General features: G+C 43.0%; 1 protein-coding gene across 1 annotated transcript in view; it reads right to left on the bottom strand.

Moving 5' to 3' along the window:
• The window catches only part of LOC124556828, a 554,569-nt gene that overhangs the window by 474,054 nt on the left and 62,108 nt on the right, over positions 1-18,407 (bottom strand). The window lies entirely within an intron of this gene.

Raw genomic sequence — 18,407 nt, forward strand, 5'->3', positions numbered from 1 at the left:
TTGTTCACGGATAGCTTTTGAATATTTTGGTGTAAGAGACCCGTGGTTTCCAGAGGGGCGTTCCTGAGTAATAATGCCCTTACGGTTTATTTGGTTTGTTATCACAATTGCCTTTATTTTTGTGAAAATGAATTCACAATAGTGAAAAAGCTTGTAATATACAATCACCAAAACGTACAACACAAATCACGGAGACAGAAGCAAAATTTCTGAGATGCGATTGCCTTCACTACGATGACACCTAAGCATAGCGTCGTTACACCGGTCTTACACTGTATTCAGTGAACACATACAAGAGAGGCGTGTATCGACCAACTCTTCATTAGTAAACCCAGACGTGCTGCTGTGTGTATCGCTATTAACGTACAACTAATACAGTCGAAAAAAAAAACCGACACAGCACCGAACAATACTGAACGAAAGCCAGAAAGTGAAGAGTAAAGTGGGCATTACTGTAGTCAGCTGAGAGGACCGTGAGTGAGTGGAATAAGCTTGTTTCCGAACAAGACACACAACAGATACCGTCGCCATTTACAGTGTTGTGCATATATTTTCGCTGCAATGCAGATGTAAAGATAAATGTGGGTAAGAAATCAAACCAAACGCAATAACTCTGTAACAAGCCACCGGAGTCCTGAGTCACTGATACTAAAATACGAGGGCTATCCACAAAGTACATTGCGTTTTGGAATTAAAAATAAATAAAGTATTGGAATTTTTTTTTATTATATACAGATGAAAGCCACACTTAAATACTACTTTTCTACATAGTTGCCATTTAAATTAAGGCACTTATCGTAGCGATGGACGAGCTTGGAAATTCCTTCGTCGTAAAATTCGGCCGCCTGCACCTTCAACCACGTGGTTACCTCTTATTTTGGGACAGAAAAGGTGTGATTTTTGTGGATTTCCTGGAAAGAGGCACTACAATAAACTCTCAAAGGTATTGCCAAACTCTGTACAACCTCAGAAGAGCAATACAAAACAAGCGCAGGGGAAAGTTGGGCTCAAAGATCTTGCTGATTCACGACAACGCCCGGGCCCACACGGCAAATGCCACTCGTGAAGTTCTCGAATCTTTTAAGTGGGAGTTGTTTCCTCATCCGCCAAACAGTCCCGACCTGGCACCGAGCGACTTCCACTTATTCCCAGCAATGAAGAAGTGGTTGGCTATGCAGCGTTTTGATGACGAGGCACAGCTTCAAGAAGAGGTAACCACGTGGTTGCAGGCGCAGGCGGCCGAATTTTACGACGAAGGAATTTCCAAGCTCTTCCATCGCTACGATAAATGCCTTAATTTAAATGGCAACTATGTAGAAAAGTAGCATTTAAGTGTGGCTTTCATCTGTATATAATAAAAAAAAAATTCCAATACTTTATTTATTTTTAATTCCAAAACGTAATGTACTTTGTGGATAGCCCTCGTGCACAAAACGTATTTCTGAACAACCTCTGATATTTTTTCGGTAGAGTTTGATTGCACCCGTGCACGTAATTTTCAGGGGGAAGAAAATTAGTGTTCGACAACGCAATGACTCAACTGAGGCGCTAGGGCTCTGTCCTGCCGCACAAAAAACACTGTGTACAAGAACAAATGCTTTTCGTCGCTAAGGTTAGGATAAAAAACGCTGTAATTGGTCTGTGGATCAATGCTGAACCACCATCACATGCAGGAAAAGATATGCTCTTTATTCCTCTCTTTTTATTTACCTTTCTGTATGCTTATAGCTGTATTCACTGTTTTCCAGTTTAGTTACAATCGATTTCAATGACGAATGGCTCCGTACACAACCACAAAGATGCGAGGTTCGATGTACACCTGCAATATAATCATCTGATAGACAGCGTAACGAAACTGCTCAGAAATCTATGTCCCTGACGTAAATCTATAGCAGAGTTACGGACGCAGAAGGACGTTTTTGGGCAACAGAAATCTCGTCTAAAAAAGTCGACATAGATTCCGTAAACAGCGATCTTGAGAAACGCTGCGTGATCTGTTAGTCCATGAAATCCAGAGCGCCGAAGACGAACTATTTTGTATGGCTCAGTAGTCGGGGGCATGTCTTTCAAATGGATGCAACCTCGGAGACTTGTATGTTCCTCATACACCCCAGTTATCCAAGCGGGGAAATGGGACCTGTGGTTTAAATTGTAATTCGAAACACGTGTCGGACTTGGCGACTTACCACATCTCCACATCTCAGAAAGATGATGGCCAGATTAAACATATGCTGAGAAGTTCCTGGACCGGCAGGGACTCGAACCCGCACTTCTCACTCCTGAGACACGTGCATTATCACTAGCCCACAAGGCCCGCCTAGCACGAAAGACGAAGGCGGCCCAGGTTGGTGCTGACAAGGGAACATCCCCATCGCACCCCCCTCAGATTTAGTTATAAGTTGCCACAGTGGATAGGCCTTGAAAAACTGAACACAGATCAATCGAGAAAACCGGGAGAAGTTGTGTGGAACTATGAAAAAAAAAGCAAAATATACAAACCGAGTAGTCCATGTGCAACATAAGCAATACAAGGACAACGCTAGGTCAGGAGTGCCGTGGTACCGTGGTTAGCGTGAACAGCTGCGGAACGAGAGGTTCTTGGTTCAAGCCTTCCCTCGAGTGAAAATTTTATTTTCGCAAAGTTATGATCTGTCCGTTAGTTCATTGACGTCTCTGTTCACTGTAACACGTTTAGTGTCTGTGTTTTGCGACCGCACCGCAAAATAGTGCGATTAGTAGACGAAAGGACGTGCCTCTACAATGGGAACCAAAACATTTGATCGCAAGGTCATAGGTCAACCGATTCCTCCACAGGAAAACACGTCTGATATATTCTATACGACACTGGTGATGGCATGTGCGTCACATGACAGGAATATGTTGTCGACCCACCTAACTTGTACACTTGGCAAATGGGTAAAAAGATTCTTCTACCTTGCCCGATTTAGGTTTTCTTGTCGATGTGATAATCACTCCCAAAAAAGTGATCGCATCGGACGGACGGACGGACAGATATTAATTGTCTGAAAGCAAAAAATTAAAACTTTTCGCTCGAGGGAAGACTTGAACCAAGGACCTTCCGCTCCGCAGCTGCTCACGCTAACCACGGGACCACGGCGCTCCTGAGCGCACATTATCCTTGATGTTGCCTATCTTCTCGTGGACTACTCAGTTTGTATATTTTGCTTATTTTTTTCATAGTTCCATACAACTTCTTCCTGTTTTCTCGATTGATCTGTGTTCAGTTTTTCAAGGCCTATCCACTGTAACTTATAACTAAATCTGAGGGGGTGCGATGGGGAGGTTCCCTTGTGAGTTCTACATCTACATCTACACAGAGAATCTGCCGGCCACCGTAAGTTGCGTGGCGGAGGGTACACTGTACCACTACTTGTCATTTCCCCTCCTGTTCCACTCGCAAATAGAGCGAGAGAAAAATGACTGTACGCCTCCGTATGAGCCCTACTTTCTTGTATCTCACCTTCGTTGTCCTTGCGTGCAATGCATGTTGGCGGCAGCACAATCGGTCGCAGGCAGCTTCAAATGCCGCTTCTCTACATTTTCTCAACTGTGTTTCCCGAAAAGAACGCCGCCTTGACTTCCCCAAGGCGTTCGATACAGTTCTGCAACCTCGTTCAGTAAACAATATACGAGTGACTGATAGAACTAGCAAATGGAATTCGTGACGGTGTTATTAACGGGGCGAAATCTACAGATGTTAGGGGAATGTCGAGGGTATCCCAAAACGAGTGTTAAAGGGCCGCTATCGTTAACAATGTATGTAAAAGATCTGGGGGAGTACGTCGGGAGCTCCATGAAGCTGTTCGTGGACGTCGGAGTTTTCTGTAGGAAGGTTACAACGCTAGAAGTTTAGCGAAATGCAGAAAGACCTGCAGATGATCGACGATTACTGCAGGAACTGGCAGTAAGTAAATGCAACGTATTCCGGATTAATAGGCGCAGAAATCCACTACTGTCCGATTATGCTGTTGGTGGCAAATCACTGGAAACATTAAGTATCTTAACATACCTAGGACTAGCTGTCCGGAGTAACCTAAAGTGGAATGACCACAGAAAGCACTGTACGAAAAGCAGGTTCGAGGCTGATATAAACTGGGAGAATCTTTAAGAAAATGTAATTCATCTACGTAAGAAGTAAACTAAAAAACACTTGTAAAATACATTCTTAAATTTTGCTCATCAGTTTGGTATAGTTAGGATTAGATTTATTAAAAGATGCAATGCTGCAACAAAGAGCAAGAGATCTGACGAAGAGCGGTATGTTTCATCACGGACTCGTCGAGTCGGCGCGAGAGCGTTACGGAGCTGCTCAGCAAAATCCAGTGGCAGACGCTACGAATGAGGCACTGTGCAGCACGGAGAACTTGGTGTTGCGATTCTTACAGGACCAATCAGGTAACTTATACCTTCTCCCACACTCGTCTTACGAAATTACCACAACGAGAAAATCGGTTAACTTACGCCCACGCCGAGCTTTACCGGCAACCATTCTTGCCATGCGCCATTTACGAATGGAATAGGGAAGGTAGGATAACGTAGTGCCACGTAAGATTGCATGAGGAATGCAGGGATAGATGAAAACATATAAACGTCAACCAACAATTCGCGGTAGACAAGCAGCTAGCTTTCTATTTCCCCACAGTCAAATGGTTCACATGGCTCGGAGCACTATGGGACTTAACTTCTAAGGTCGTCAGTCCCCTAGAACTTAGAACTACTTAAACCTAACTAACCTAAGGACATCACACACATCCATGCCCGAGGCAGGATTCGAACCTGCGACCGTAGCGGTCGCGCGGTTCCAGACTGTAGCGTCTAGAACCGCTCGGCCACCCCGGCGGCTTTCCCCACAGCCACAGCAGGCTACAACAGAGTACTACTGGAAGCTTTCTAGTCAGGGATGAGGTATATTTTTGAGTGTACGTGGCAGAGCTGTTGCGTATTAGCCAGATTTCTCACACGAATCATAATTTGGAGTCCATTGACCTTAAGTTGGAGCTAACAGTTTACCTGTGGCAGGAAGGAGCACACAGGCAACTTCGTAAGTAATGACGTGTACGCCTCAGGGATATCTGATGAGGGACGTACTGATCGACATACATCTTAGAAACGTGACAGACAAAATTAGTTGCCCACTCAAAATTTAAGCATTTGCCTATGTGGAATTATTACCTCATAAAAGTGTAATAATATCTATAACGCCAACTGCATCTATAGCCCTAAGGCACCTGACAGAGTGTGGCAGAAGGTACCTGTAGCATTTACAGTATTTCCTGTCCCATTCGCGAGCGGAGTGCTGATACACCCACTGCTGGTGAGTCCTCATGTGAGCTTGAATTTATCTGATTTTTCAGCTATGATCATCGCACGAGGTATTTGTGTGAGGATGTAATGTGTTACTTGAAACGTATGTTCTCCAAATTTTAACGGCAATCTCCCCCGTAGTCTCTCTTGGGCCATCTGTCACTGGTGTTTCATGGCCGGACTCGCGCTAACTTAACTGTTCTTTGGTTCTTCCCTGTCTCCTCAAATAATTTTACGGGCATACAGTCGCCATCTGAAGAGGCAAGTAAACCTAGAAAAAAGACCAGCCTGGCGCAAAGAATGATAAGTAGCAGAGACATGTCAAGTCGTGCTGTGATCAACTATTCCACTATACGTCTAATGAGTCTTAACTGAAATCAGCCATTCTACTTGCGACTAACAATGATTCTGACTTCTGCGAATTGGAGGAAGTTTCTCTCTAAACAGCGTCTACCTACATCTTGACATTATCGTACCATTTACTAAATTAAGTGATTTTATTTGATGAAAACCTGTACAGTTTTTTCACCGCTGATGCAGGTTGTGGATTAAGGAAATACGGCATAATGGTTTCGAATGCTGTTACGGTAATGAAATAACGATCTGCCGCATGTTGCCCCTGGCAGTCTTCGTAAGCCTGTCTAACCGCTAATATACAGATCCTCTGCCTCTCTTCTCATTCTTCGAAATGTTACCCGCAGTCGTTATTAAACATATAAAAATTTCACGGTACGGTCAAAACTCATAGCTGTAATTTAGAGTAACAATTATAATCTACATGCTTCACTGTGTCGATAGGTGTATTGTACATAGCAAATGCTGCGCAATATTAGTTTCATCAGAAACATAGCATGTTCACGTCTTTGGCTTTGTTGCATATCATCCATTGCTTTGCCCCCATAACTTGTGCCGGAAAGTTTCTCAACTGCCACATCTCCCTTTCTCTTTTTTAAAGCGGTTCATTTCTGTTTCCATGTATAATAGTGCAAGTAGAAATAAGAGTCATACCACTGGGTATTTTGATTTTCATAGACACCTCTCATTCGAAAACATTTAGTACCCAAAGCCCCCGCACCGTCAATAGTATCAGTTTTAACCGTATAAGAGCTGAGGTAACAGCAATTTTTCATCATTAGATAATTCCTGAAATGAGTATCTTAATACTACATTTACTGAGAAGTTTAGAGAAATTTTCACAACGATAGCCATATGATGTGATAAAACTAAATTCAAAAACTGCCATCACAGTGTCCTGTCACCGCCGGCCTCGGTGGCCGTGCGGTTCTAGGCGCTCCAGTCCGGAGCCGCGCTGCTGCTACGGTCGCAGGTTCGAATCCTGCCTCGGGCATGGGTGTGTGTGATGTCCTTAGGTTAGTTAGGTTTAAGTAGTTCTAAGTTCTAGGGGACTGATGACCACAGCAGTTGAGTCCCATAGTGCTCAGAGCCATTTGTCCTGTCACCTCTATTGGCATGTAAACATGACATAGTGATGCCGAAATGCCCATTACAAGTAGATGTAGACTATGCTAGGGAGAATGTTTTCATTTAAACAAATGGACTCTACATTTCTTTTAGAACAACCACAATTGCTTGCAAATCGAGAAACTTAAACACCATACGATATCAGCCAAGCAACAAAGTAATAGTCCCGAGTATATTACCAACTGATGGAACCTTGTCAGATGTCTTGAGCGATGCTTGTAATATCACAGACGTCCGCGTTTCGAGCACAACAAAGCTCTTTTGAACGCGGAAGAATTTTGAATATCACAATGCTTAATAGACATTGAGCCATTGCAGGTGAAATATACTTGCCTCCCTTCCATCTATCGTGACAGAAATCACATACCTTGTTTGTCTGCAATGTGGCAAACTTAAGAGAAAAATGAAAACTGTTAAAAGTATCATACTTTATTATATAGAGGTTTCTGGCGACGATATTCTTGGATAAAACGTTCGCAGTGTACTTGTCACGTAAAATCTGGGTAGCAATCTCCCGCTTTTAACGAAATCTTTCTCAGGAACAATAACTGCCTTTGTTGCTATTGTGATAACCATTTATAGCTCATATATGGCTTGTGACTGATGGGCGAACGTCGTTATTTCTTTAGGTTTCCAGAGATTATGCGCTTTTATGCGCTGGTGGTGCCATTGTTCTCATAGGAAAGTAAACGTACTGGGATTCTGTTGTTGAAGAAGTAGTAGAAATTAGAATGTGCGAGAACAATCTCAACAGCGGCTATAATCTTAGTAATGGGTGGAGGTGAGCTCTCGACGCTAAGAAGGTACAGGGAAATGTGCTGAACTGTTTACGTTCCTACGAGATGGCTGGCACCATGAACGCAGTCATGAACACAATCTCAGACAGCATAACGTAATGACAACGTCCGCAATCATAAGCCATCTATGGATTATAAATGGTTACCACAACAGCAGTCAGTTGTTCCTGAGGAATACGGTGGAGGGTTTCGTTGAAAGCGGGAGATTATTAGCCAGATTTGACGGGACAAGTAAAGTGAGAATGTTTTATGTAGTGCCATATTTTCTTTAGATGTATAAGGCTATTGACACAAAAATTTTGATAAAGAGGGAATCGAGATAAAATAGCCGATCCCAAGGAAGTTTTAAATCAATGAATATAGAAGGTAGCGAAGAATTTCTCTACTACGAAGAAACGGGATGCTAATGAATGTTATTGCAGAATCGTTGCCATTCAGAAAGAATTACGCCACATGAAAAAGAAAAACAACTGCGGTTCCATCACCAGTACGCTCTTTACACTTTTGCCATGGAATGAACCTTATGAAGGAGCTTTGTCGTCAAACAGTGCTTGGCCAGGAACTGTCTGCGTGTAGCAATGGCTGATATCAGGGACGATTCTCAGGACATCCGCCATTCTCTTATAGATCACCATCCATCTAATCCATTGGGGTTTCTTTTAGAAAATCTCAACGGCGCTCAACACTGAGGCCGGTGAAAAGTTATTTTTCAGGACAAAAGAGAAAACAAAGAACAGGGCTGCGTTGTGAATTACTCTTATGTTCCATCAACTTCATTTTCAACAGCTTTGTCATCAAGAATACAGGCTTACTGTAAGGAAGTTCACTGCAATTTCGACGAGCTGTAAATGTTTATCTGCCAAATTTGGCTCATGTATGTTGGGAAAAACACACAGATTGCCGTTTTTGGAGTGTTGAAATCGCAGTGAAGTACTTACCTAAAAGCTGAAGCCTTAGTGGTGAAGCTGTGCTTAGAAATGTACAGTGATGGCGTGAGAACGTCCATTCATTTAATCATTTCGGTTTCGCAAAGAATAGCCATTATGGTACAATAGGAAAATGACTCAAGCATGGTTGTAGGACGGAAGTCATTTCTTACATCTGATACCTGCTGTGTAGCTGTCTTTTATCTGCGCTATTCCACTAAATATCGATACATTAGCTCTCAATTAACTTAATTCCGCCCGAACAGGCCATGAAGGCCCAACGGTAGCGACCGACCGCCGTGTAATCCTCACCCACAGGCGTCACTGGATGCAGATGTGGAGGGGCATGTGGTCAGCACACCGCTCTCCCGGCCGTACGTCAGTTCAGGAGACCGGAGCCGTTACTTCTCAATGAAGTAGCTCCTCGGTTTGCCTCACAAGGACTGAGTGCACCCTGCTTGCCATAAGCGCTCGGCAGACCGGATGGTCAGCCATCCAAGTGCTAGCCCAGCCCGACAGCGCTTAACTTCGGTGATCTGACGGGAACCGGTGTTACCACTGCGGCAAGGCTCTCGATTCACTCGTTATGTTCACGCAGTGAGAGGGCTCTTGGACACAAAAACGTAGAAACTCACGATCTGAGCATATGAAGATGAGAGATTACCCGCTACAAACTGATTATGTATTGCAAAACACTCACAACGAAAAACAATTATTTGTGGTAATCATATTAATACAAAATATTGTATTTCACGGTCACGGAATTGTGTCAGAGTTCTTGTTATTCTGTGGTCTTCAGTTCGAAGATTGGTTTGATGGAGCTCTCCCCGCTACTCTATCCTGTCCAACCCTTTTCGTCTCCGAATAACTACTGCAACCCACATCCACTAGAATCTGCTTACTGTACTCGTCTCTTGGTATCCCACTGCAATTTTCACCGCCCACACTTCCTTCGAGTACGAAACTGAAAATATCTTGGTGTCTCAGAATGTGTTCCATCAACCGATTCCTTGTTTTAGTCAAGGTATGCCACAAAATTTATTTGATCGGAAACGATTTTCTTGCCATTGCCATCCTCTCTAATACTGGTATCATAAGTAATTCTACTGCCCAAACAGCAAAAGTCATTTAATACTTTTAGTGCCTAGTTCCTAATCTAATTACCTTAGCACCGCCTGATTTAATTCGACTATATTCCATTATCTTTGTTTTGGCTAAAAAATGGTTCAAATGGCTCTGAGCACTATGGGACTTAACATCTGATGTCATCAGTCCCCTAGAACTTAGAACTACTTAAACCTAACTAACGTAAGGACATCACACACATCCATGCCCGAGGCAGGATTCGAACCTGCGACTGTAGCAGTCACGCGGTTCCGGACTGCAGCGCCTAGAACCGCGTGGCCACCGCGGTCGGCTATCTTTGTTTTGCTTTTGTTGATGTTCATCATATATCCTCCCTTAGAGGCACTGTCAATACTGTTCAACCGTTCTTACAAGTCATTTGCTGTCTCTGACAGAATTACATTGTTACCGGCAAACCTCAAAGTTTTTATTTTTTCTCCCTGAACTTTAATTCCTTCTCTAAATTTTTCTTTGGTTTCCTTTACTTCTTGCTCAAAGTAAAGATTGAAAAACTTCGCGGATAGGCTGCAACCCTGTCTCCTCCCTTGTCAACCGCTGATCCATTTCATGCCCCTAGACTCTAATAGCTGCCGTCTTGTTTCCATACATATTGTAAACAACTTTTCGCTCGCTGTATTTCACCACTGCCATTTCGAAACCGTTCCGTGCTATCTTTTCCGGTGGTTCGTGCTTGTCTTCTTGTAATAGAGACTGACAGTCGTTTTAAATTGTACAATGACGTCTTGCGTTGTATGTGTAATTTCTATTTCCTTTAAGCCGTGTCCCACTTCCATAAAAACAGAAACCCTCCTTATTAGGTTTTAATGAAAATAAGAAGGGGAATAAGAGTTTCTGTGTTCGGAAGTGTGCAGACAAGTAATTCCCATCTAACAGGAGAAAATATGATCGGGGTCATTAATGCGTCTTCTGTCTTTGACAAACCTTTTGGTGTATGAAGGGTACGAAACGGAATTATGTTCGAGATCCAGTTGCGAATACTGTGCCAAAAAAAAAAGTATTCGTGTACCTGGATATATCGACTTTTGAACGTCTTAGGTAGACGAAATTCTATGATAACAATAACGTACACTTTAGCATTATTTTCTATTGTGAAACACAAGGAGATTTAACATTAAACACATTGAGTCACATGAAGTAAAATTTGGGATAGTCCCCCGTTTTCGACATCTATTAATTGTTTGGGTAATTGACAATGCGTATTCAGACACCTAAATTCCTTTTAATACATTTGAATGGTTCCCGTGTGAAAATTCTTGTGCTGATGTACATCGAAGGTATCTATGAATTCACAAAATGGATTCTGCCACAAAACATAGACGTTGTAATTTGTGTTGGGACATATTACCGCTTGAATATCAACGTACGGAAATGGTTGAAAATGCGGGATGAATCCGTCTCACAAAGAAACTGTAAAGCCAAAATATTTGGGTTTACAACATTTTTACACTCACTGTTTGCATTAAACAGGTCAAAGCTCTGCGTCTTCGAGTTGATGGATATTTAAAGAAAAGTTACAATCACGCCAAAACTACCACAATGGTATGTTAGGCGTGGCCTCTGGTTCGTGCGCGGAAAATGAACTTTCCAGGCAGCTAATAGACGCAGCTTATCAGTTTTCACCTACTCATGACTTTGAAAGAGATAAAAGTCGTAAGTATGAGAAAACGGCCAACCTGGCATTGAACGCCGAACGTACGTATTCATAGTCGGATATTTACCTACCTATTCGTTGTTTCTCTTCGTTCCTCAATAATCTTCCTTTCTCTCACGATTTGATGTGTTTCCAGATTGATTCCGTTCCAGCTTCAATACCACATTCTTCACGCAATGAGAAAAATCATCTGCCAATAAAATGTCTACAGAAGCTTCAGGCACAGCTGAGGATGTCAATTATTCCTGAACTGGTGTATGTCCTGAAATTAACGTGTTATCTCGGAGTACACATATAACGCGACCATGTTCTTCTGAGCGCTTACTACCACATGCCAACGTTTAAGTGCTGCAGACAAAGATATTGAAATCAGTACCCCCTCTTCCCCTCCAGTTATTCAGAAACAGTTTAAGACTACAAAATGGGTCTTGCTCAAATTTGTCACATTTGATACTGAATTCGCTCCAGAATTAGGTGCTTTCCTTGCAGAATGAATCGGAAAGAACCAGGTCACTCCTTTTTTTAAATTTATTTTTATAAGAACATCTGTGTAGCCGAATGGTTAGCGTCGCTGCTTTAGGTGAGAAAGAACCCGGGTTCGATTCCCAGTACCTCCTCAGGTGTTTTCTGAGATAGGGAAATCTGAAACTGGGTCCACTCATCCTCATGAGGCTTAATGCGGAGCTGCTGGAATAAAGAAGCAGCGACAACACCAGGATTCATCTACTGGCAGTAAATGCTGGAGGCATTGGCGACATGCTGGTCACATGTCCCATTATCATAGATCGCTCCTCATACTGCCTTGTAGGCAGTAGTCTCCCACTCGGAACAGGCTTAAGGCCTAATCCGTCAGTGATGTTTACGCTATTTAAAAAAGAGTAAAAGAACGGGAGCAGACAAGCTGTTCAGTTTCCTAGAGAATATGCTAACTTCATACGTTATGATATTCTTGGAGGAAAAGAAGATCCTATCAAGGAAACTGCATAGACTGAGGAAAAATCACACTCGTATGAAAGAAAACTTGCTTTACACTCGATCGCTTGCAAATAGTAGATGCAGGTGAAGTAGCAGATTCTGTCTGCCTACATTTCTGAAAGGTCATCCAACACTCTGTCAAATTGGCAACTCACAACCAGGATACTATGATATGGAGCATGGGAAAAATGGTTCAAATGGCTCTGAGCACTATGGGACTCAACTGCTGAGGTCATTAGTCCCCTAGAACTTAGAACTAGTTAAACCTAACTAACCTACGGACATCACACACATCCATGTCCGAGGCAGGATTCGAACCTGCGACCGTAGCGGTCTCGCGGTTCCAGACTGCAGTGCCAGAACCGCGCGGCCACTTCGGCCGGCTGAGCATGGGAACATTTATGTGATTGACCCTAAGAATTTCAGAGGTCTGACAATTGTCGAAAGTGCCTTGTTTGTTGTTATAAGTTCATGAAGGTTTTTAGTTTGTGTTTTAGGAAGAAATGTATCGTACTTGAGGAGACAGACAATTTATTTTTGTTAAATCAGAGGACAGTTAAATCTGAAGTCGCAGAAACGGAAACTTGAGCCTCTTGTAAGAAAGTGATACGATATGTATTTCGGATGTAAGGTTGGCGACCTTGGTAATAATTATGTCCCCTTGGGTATGCTGTCCGCCATTACTATATTCTTCAAAGGCCGTCGTCACATACCTGTCCAATAATAGAGAGGGGCTGTTAGGCCTGTATGTCTCAGTGAAGAATTGCGTGCTGTGAATGTGACAGTGAACGAAGACGAATGCAGTGGCGAACACGCAGAAGGTGATGAAGAAGATAGGCACGCTGACATAACATTTCAGGACCACTGTTAATTAAATGAGCCTCACTACAGTTTCAGGGGATCACAGCAATATTTTTCGTGATTAAAGTTTCTTGCAGCAACAAAACTGAGATTTTACTTTCGTAATTAAAAGAATGCAATTGTCTTCTTCGAGTTACGAAAGTGATGGTTTATCGTGAACCATAGGCTTGGCTCTACTTTTATAATAATCGCTTCTTTGCTTCTTTTGTGCACTGACATACGTTTTTGCCGTTTGCATTTGGAAGAATTGTTGCGAGACACACTGATAAGCCAAAACATTATGACCACAGCCCACCACGAGGTTGGGAGCCGCCTGGTGGCGTTGCGCGCTAGTGATGCGGTAGCAAAAGTATGTAAGCGGAAGGGGACCACACTAGCGAATATATAGACTGCAAATGGGGAAATCCATTGTGACAGGCAGATTGTTATTATGCGGATCCTGTAAAAGAGTATCTCGATAACGGCGAAGCTGGTCGAATATTCACGTGCTACTGTCACCAGCATCTACGGAGAGAGAGGTAGGACAGCGAAACTACCACTAGGCCCTAAATCGTTGGACCGTCCTCTGCTCTTCACAGAACGTGGGGTTCGGAGGCTTGGTTGCTCTGTAGAGCAGACAGGGTTTCGGAGCACACCGTTGTTCATCGTACAGGGTTATTACAAATGATTGAAGCGATTTCACAGCTCTACAATAACTTTATTATTTGAGATATTTTCACAATGCTTTGCACACACATACAAAAACTCAAAGTTTTTTTAGGCGTTCAAAAATGTTCGATATGTGCCCCTTTAGTGATTCGGCAGACATCAAGCCGATAATCAAGTTCCTCCCACACTCGGCGCAGCATGTCCCCATCAACGAGTTCGAAAGCATCGTTGATGCGAGCTCGCAGTTCTGGCACGTTTCTTCGTAGAGGAGGTTTAAACACTGAATCTTTCACGTAACCCCACAGAAAGAAATCGCATGGGGTTAAGTCGGGAGAGCGTTGAGGCCATGACATGAATTGCTGATCATGATCTCCACCACGACCGATGCATCGGTTTTCCGATCTCCTGTTTAAGAAATGCCGAATATCATGATGGAAGTGCGGTGGGGCACCATCCTGTTGAAAGATGAAGTCGGCGCTGTCGGTCTCCAGTTGTGGCATGAGCCAATTTTCCAGCATGTCCAGATACACGTGTCCTGTAACGTTTTTTTCGCAGAAGAAAAAGGGGCCGTAAACTTTAAACCGTGAGAATGCACAAAACACGTTAACTTTTGGTGAATTGCGAATTTGCTGCACGAATGCGTGAGGATTCTCTACCACCCAGATTCGCACATTGTGTCTGTTCACTTCACCATTAAGAAAAAATGTTGCTTCATCACTGAAAACAAGTTTCGCACTGAACGCATCCTCTTCCACGAGCTGTTGCAACCGCACCGAAAATTTAAAGCGTTTGAGTTTGTCATCGGGTGTCAGGACTTGTAGCAATTGTAAACGGTAAGGCTTCTGCTTTAGCCTTTTCCGTAAGATTTTCCAAACCGTCGGCTGCTTGCTTTATTCGTCGACTTCCGCGGGCTACGCGTGAAACTTGCCCGCACGCGTTCAACCGTTTCTTCGCTCACTGCAGGCCGACCCGTTGATTTCCCCTTACAGAGGCATCCAGAAGCTTTAAACTGCGCATACCATCACCGAATGGAGTTAGCAGTTGGTGGATCTTTGTTGAACTTCGTCCCAAAGTGTCGTTGCACTGTTATGACTGACTGATGTGAGTGCATTTCAAGCACGACATACGCTTTCTCGGCTCCTGTCGCCATTTTGTCTCAGTGCGCTCTCGAGCGCTCTGGCGGCAGAAACCTGAAGTGCGGCTTCAGCCGAACAAAACTTTATGAGTTTTTCTACGTATCTGTAGTGTGTCGTGACCATATGTCAATGAATGGAGCTACAGTGAATTTATGAAATCGCTTCAATCATTTGTAATAGCCCTGTATATTGTTGAACATGGAGTTCCGCAACAGACAACTTCTTATGTTGACCCAACGACATGTCAATTACGATTGCAGTGGTCACAGAACCTTCGGGATTCGACCGTCGATCAATGGAAACGTGCCGGCTCTTCGGGCGAATCATGTTTTTGCTACCCTAGGTCGCTGGTCGTTCCCACAAACCCCGTCATCGAGGTGAACGGCGGCTCGAAGCGGGTAGCGCGTCACGGACGCAGGCTAGTGGAGCAGTGTTACACTGTGAGATACATTTTACTACGCTTGTATGGGACCTCTGGTAGTAATCGAAGAACGCTGAAACACCTGCATTCCTTCAAGCTTGATGTCTTCCCCGACGGTGAGGTCATTTTTCACCAGTATAATTGTCCGTGTCTTGGAGCCAGATCCGTGCTACAGTGGTTTAAGGAGCATTTCAGTGAACTCACAATGTCTCGGCGACAAAATTCGCTTGCTGTAGCTCCTATGGAACCCATCTAGGTCGGTATCGGACAACATCAGCGCTTACGCAAATCAACGGCCCGTTATTTGCGCGAATTACGACCTGTGCGTAGACATCTAATGCCACATGCCATCGCAAACCTACCAACAAATAGTCAATCCCTGATACGCAGAATAAGTGATGTATTTCGTTCCAAATACGGACAGACAAGCTACTAAGCAGGAGATCATAATGTTTTAACTCATCAGTGTACATACAGTATAATGCATAATGTTGCTGCTGTCGTCTGCAGTCCGAAGAATAGTTTGGTGCAGCTCTCCACGCTAGTCTATCCTGTCCCTCAACAATTATGGTACTTCCATGACCAAACTTATTATTCCTTGATGCCTCAAAATACGTCATAGCAATCGATTCTGTCTTTTAGTCAAGGTTTGTCATACATTTCTTTTTTCCTCAATTCCATTCGGTGTATATTCATTAGTTATTCTATATACCGATCTAAGTTTCAGCATTCTTCTGCAGCACCTACAGCTGCATGGTTACTCCGCAATTCACAATGAAGTGCCCGGCAGAGGGTTCATCGGACCATCTTCAAGCTGTTTCTCTACGGTTCCATTCTCGAACAACGCGCAGAAGAAACGAACACTTAAAACTTTCCGTGCGAGTTCTGATTCCTCTCCATGTAGGTGGGTGTCAAAAAATATTTTCACACTCTGAGAACAAAGTTAATGATTGATATTTCGTGAGAAGGCCCTGCCGCAATGAAAATCGTCTTAGCTTTAATGACTGCCACCCCATTTCTCGTATCATATCCGTAGCCCTGTCTCGCCTATTTCGCGATAATACAAAACGAGCTGCCCTTCTCTGAACTTTTTCGATATCCTCCGTCTATCACATCTGATACGGGTCCCACACCGCACAACAGTACTCAAGTATAGTTGTAGAGAGACTGAATATTGTAACCCCCTAATCTTCCAAAAGTAAACAAGATATTTACCTGTTCAAAAAAGCGGATAAAAATTCGCTTGACTTCCTGAGAGACAATCTCCGCTCCTTCCAAATTAACAATGTAAGTGCAGACCAGATACGGCTTGAATTCAAAGAAAGAGTATCGGTAACAATTGAGAGATTTATACCAAATAAATTACCAAACAACGGAGTTGTTCCTCTTTGGTACACAAAACGGGTCACAACACTGCTGCGGAAGCAACGAAACAAACGTGCCAAATTCAAACAGACGCAAAATCCCCAAGATTGGCGATTTTTTACAGAAGCTCAAAAATTAGCCCGGACTTCAATGCGAGATGCCTATAATAGTCTCCACAATGGCGATTTTTTAAATTTAGCGCGGATTTCAATGCGAGATGCTTATAATAGCCTCCACAACGAAACTTTGTCTCGAAATCTGGCAGAAAAATCCAAAGAGATTCTGGTCGTACATAAAGTATGCTAGCGGCAAGACACACTCAATGCCTCCTCTGCGCGATAGCAATGGAGACACTATCGAAGACAGTGCTGCCAAAGCAGAGTTACTAAACACAGCCTTCCGAAATGCCTTCGCAAAAGAAGACGAAGTAAATATTCCAGAATCCGAATCAGGAACGTCTTTCATCATGAGTAACGTGGAAGTAAATATCCTCGGAGTATGAAGCAACTTAAGTCACTTATTAAAACCAAGTCTTCTGGTTCAGACTGTATACCACTCAGAGTATGCTGACGCAAAAATTCCATACTTAGCAATCATATACAACCGTTCGCTCGACGAATGATCCGTACCCAAAGACTGGAAAATTGCACAGGTCACACCATTACTCAAGAATCGATATGCAGCAGGATTTTGGAACATATATTTTGTTTGAACATTATGAATTACCTCGAAGAAAACGGTCTACTGACACACAGTCAACATGTATTTAGAAAACATCGTTCTTGTGAAACACAACTAGCTCTTTACTCGCATGAAGTGATGAGTGCTATTGACATGGAATTTCAGTTTTATTCCGTATTTTTGAATTTCCGGAAGGCTTTTCACACTGTACCACATAAGCGACTTGTAGTGAAATTGCGTGCTTATAAAACATCGTCACAGCTGTGTGTCTGGGTTCGTTATTTCCTGTCAGAGAGGTCGCAGTTCATAGTACTTGACGGAAAATCATCGAGTAAAGCAGAAGTGATTTCTGGCGTTGCCCTAGGTAGTGTTACAGGCCCTTTGCTGTTCCTTATCTATATAAACTATTTGGGAGACAATATGAGCAGCTCTCTTAGTTTGTTTGCATATGACGCTGTCATTTATCGAATAATAAAGTCACCAGAAGACAAAAAAATTGCAAAACTATTTAGAAAAGATATCTGTATGACCCGAAAACTGGCAATTGACCCTAAATAATGACAAGTGTGATGTCATCAAAATGAGTGCTAAAAGAAATCCGTTAAACTTCGGTTACACGATAAATCAGTCAAATATAAATGCCGTAATTTCAACTAAATACCTAGGAATTACAATTACGAACAACTTAAATTGGAAGGAACACATAGAAAATGTTATGGGGAAGGCTAACCAAAGACTGCGTTTTATTGGCAGGACACTTAGAAAATGTAACAGATCTACTAAGGAGACTGCCTACACTACGCTCCTCTTTTAGAATACTGCTGCACGGTGTGGGATCCTTACCAGATAGGATTGACGGAGTACATCGAAAAATGTCAAAGAAGGGCAGTACTCTTTGTTTTATCGCGAAATAGGGGAGAGAGTGTCGCTGAAATGACACAGGATTTGGGGTGGACGTCATTAAAACAAAGGAGATTTTCGTTACGGCGGAAT

This window comes from Schistocerca americana, chromosome X, assembly GCF_021461395.2.
Source record: "Schistocerca americana isolate TAMUIC-IGC-003095 chromosome X, iqSchAmer2.1, whole genome shotgun sequence".
NCBI lineage: Eukaryota > Metazoa > Arthropoda > Insecta > Orthoptera > Acrididae > Schistocerca > Schistocerca americana.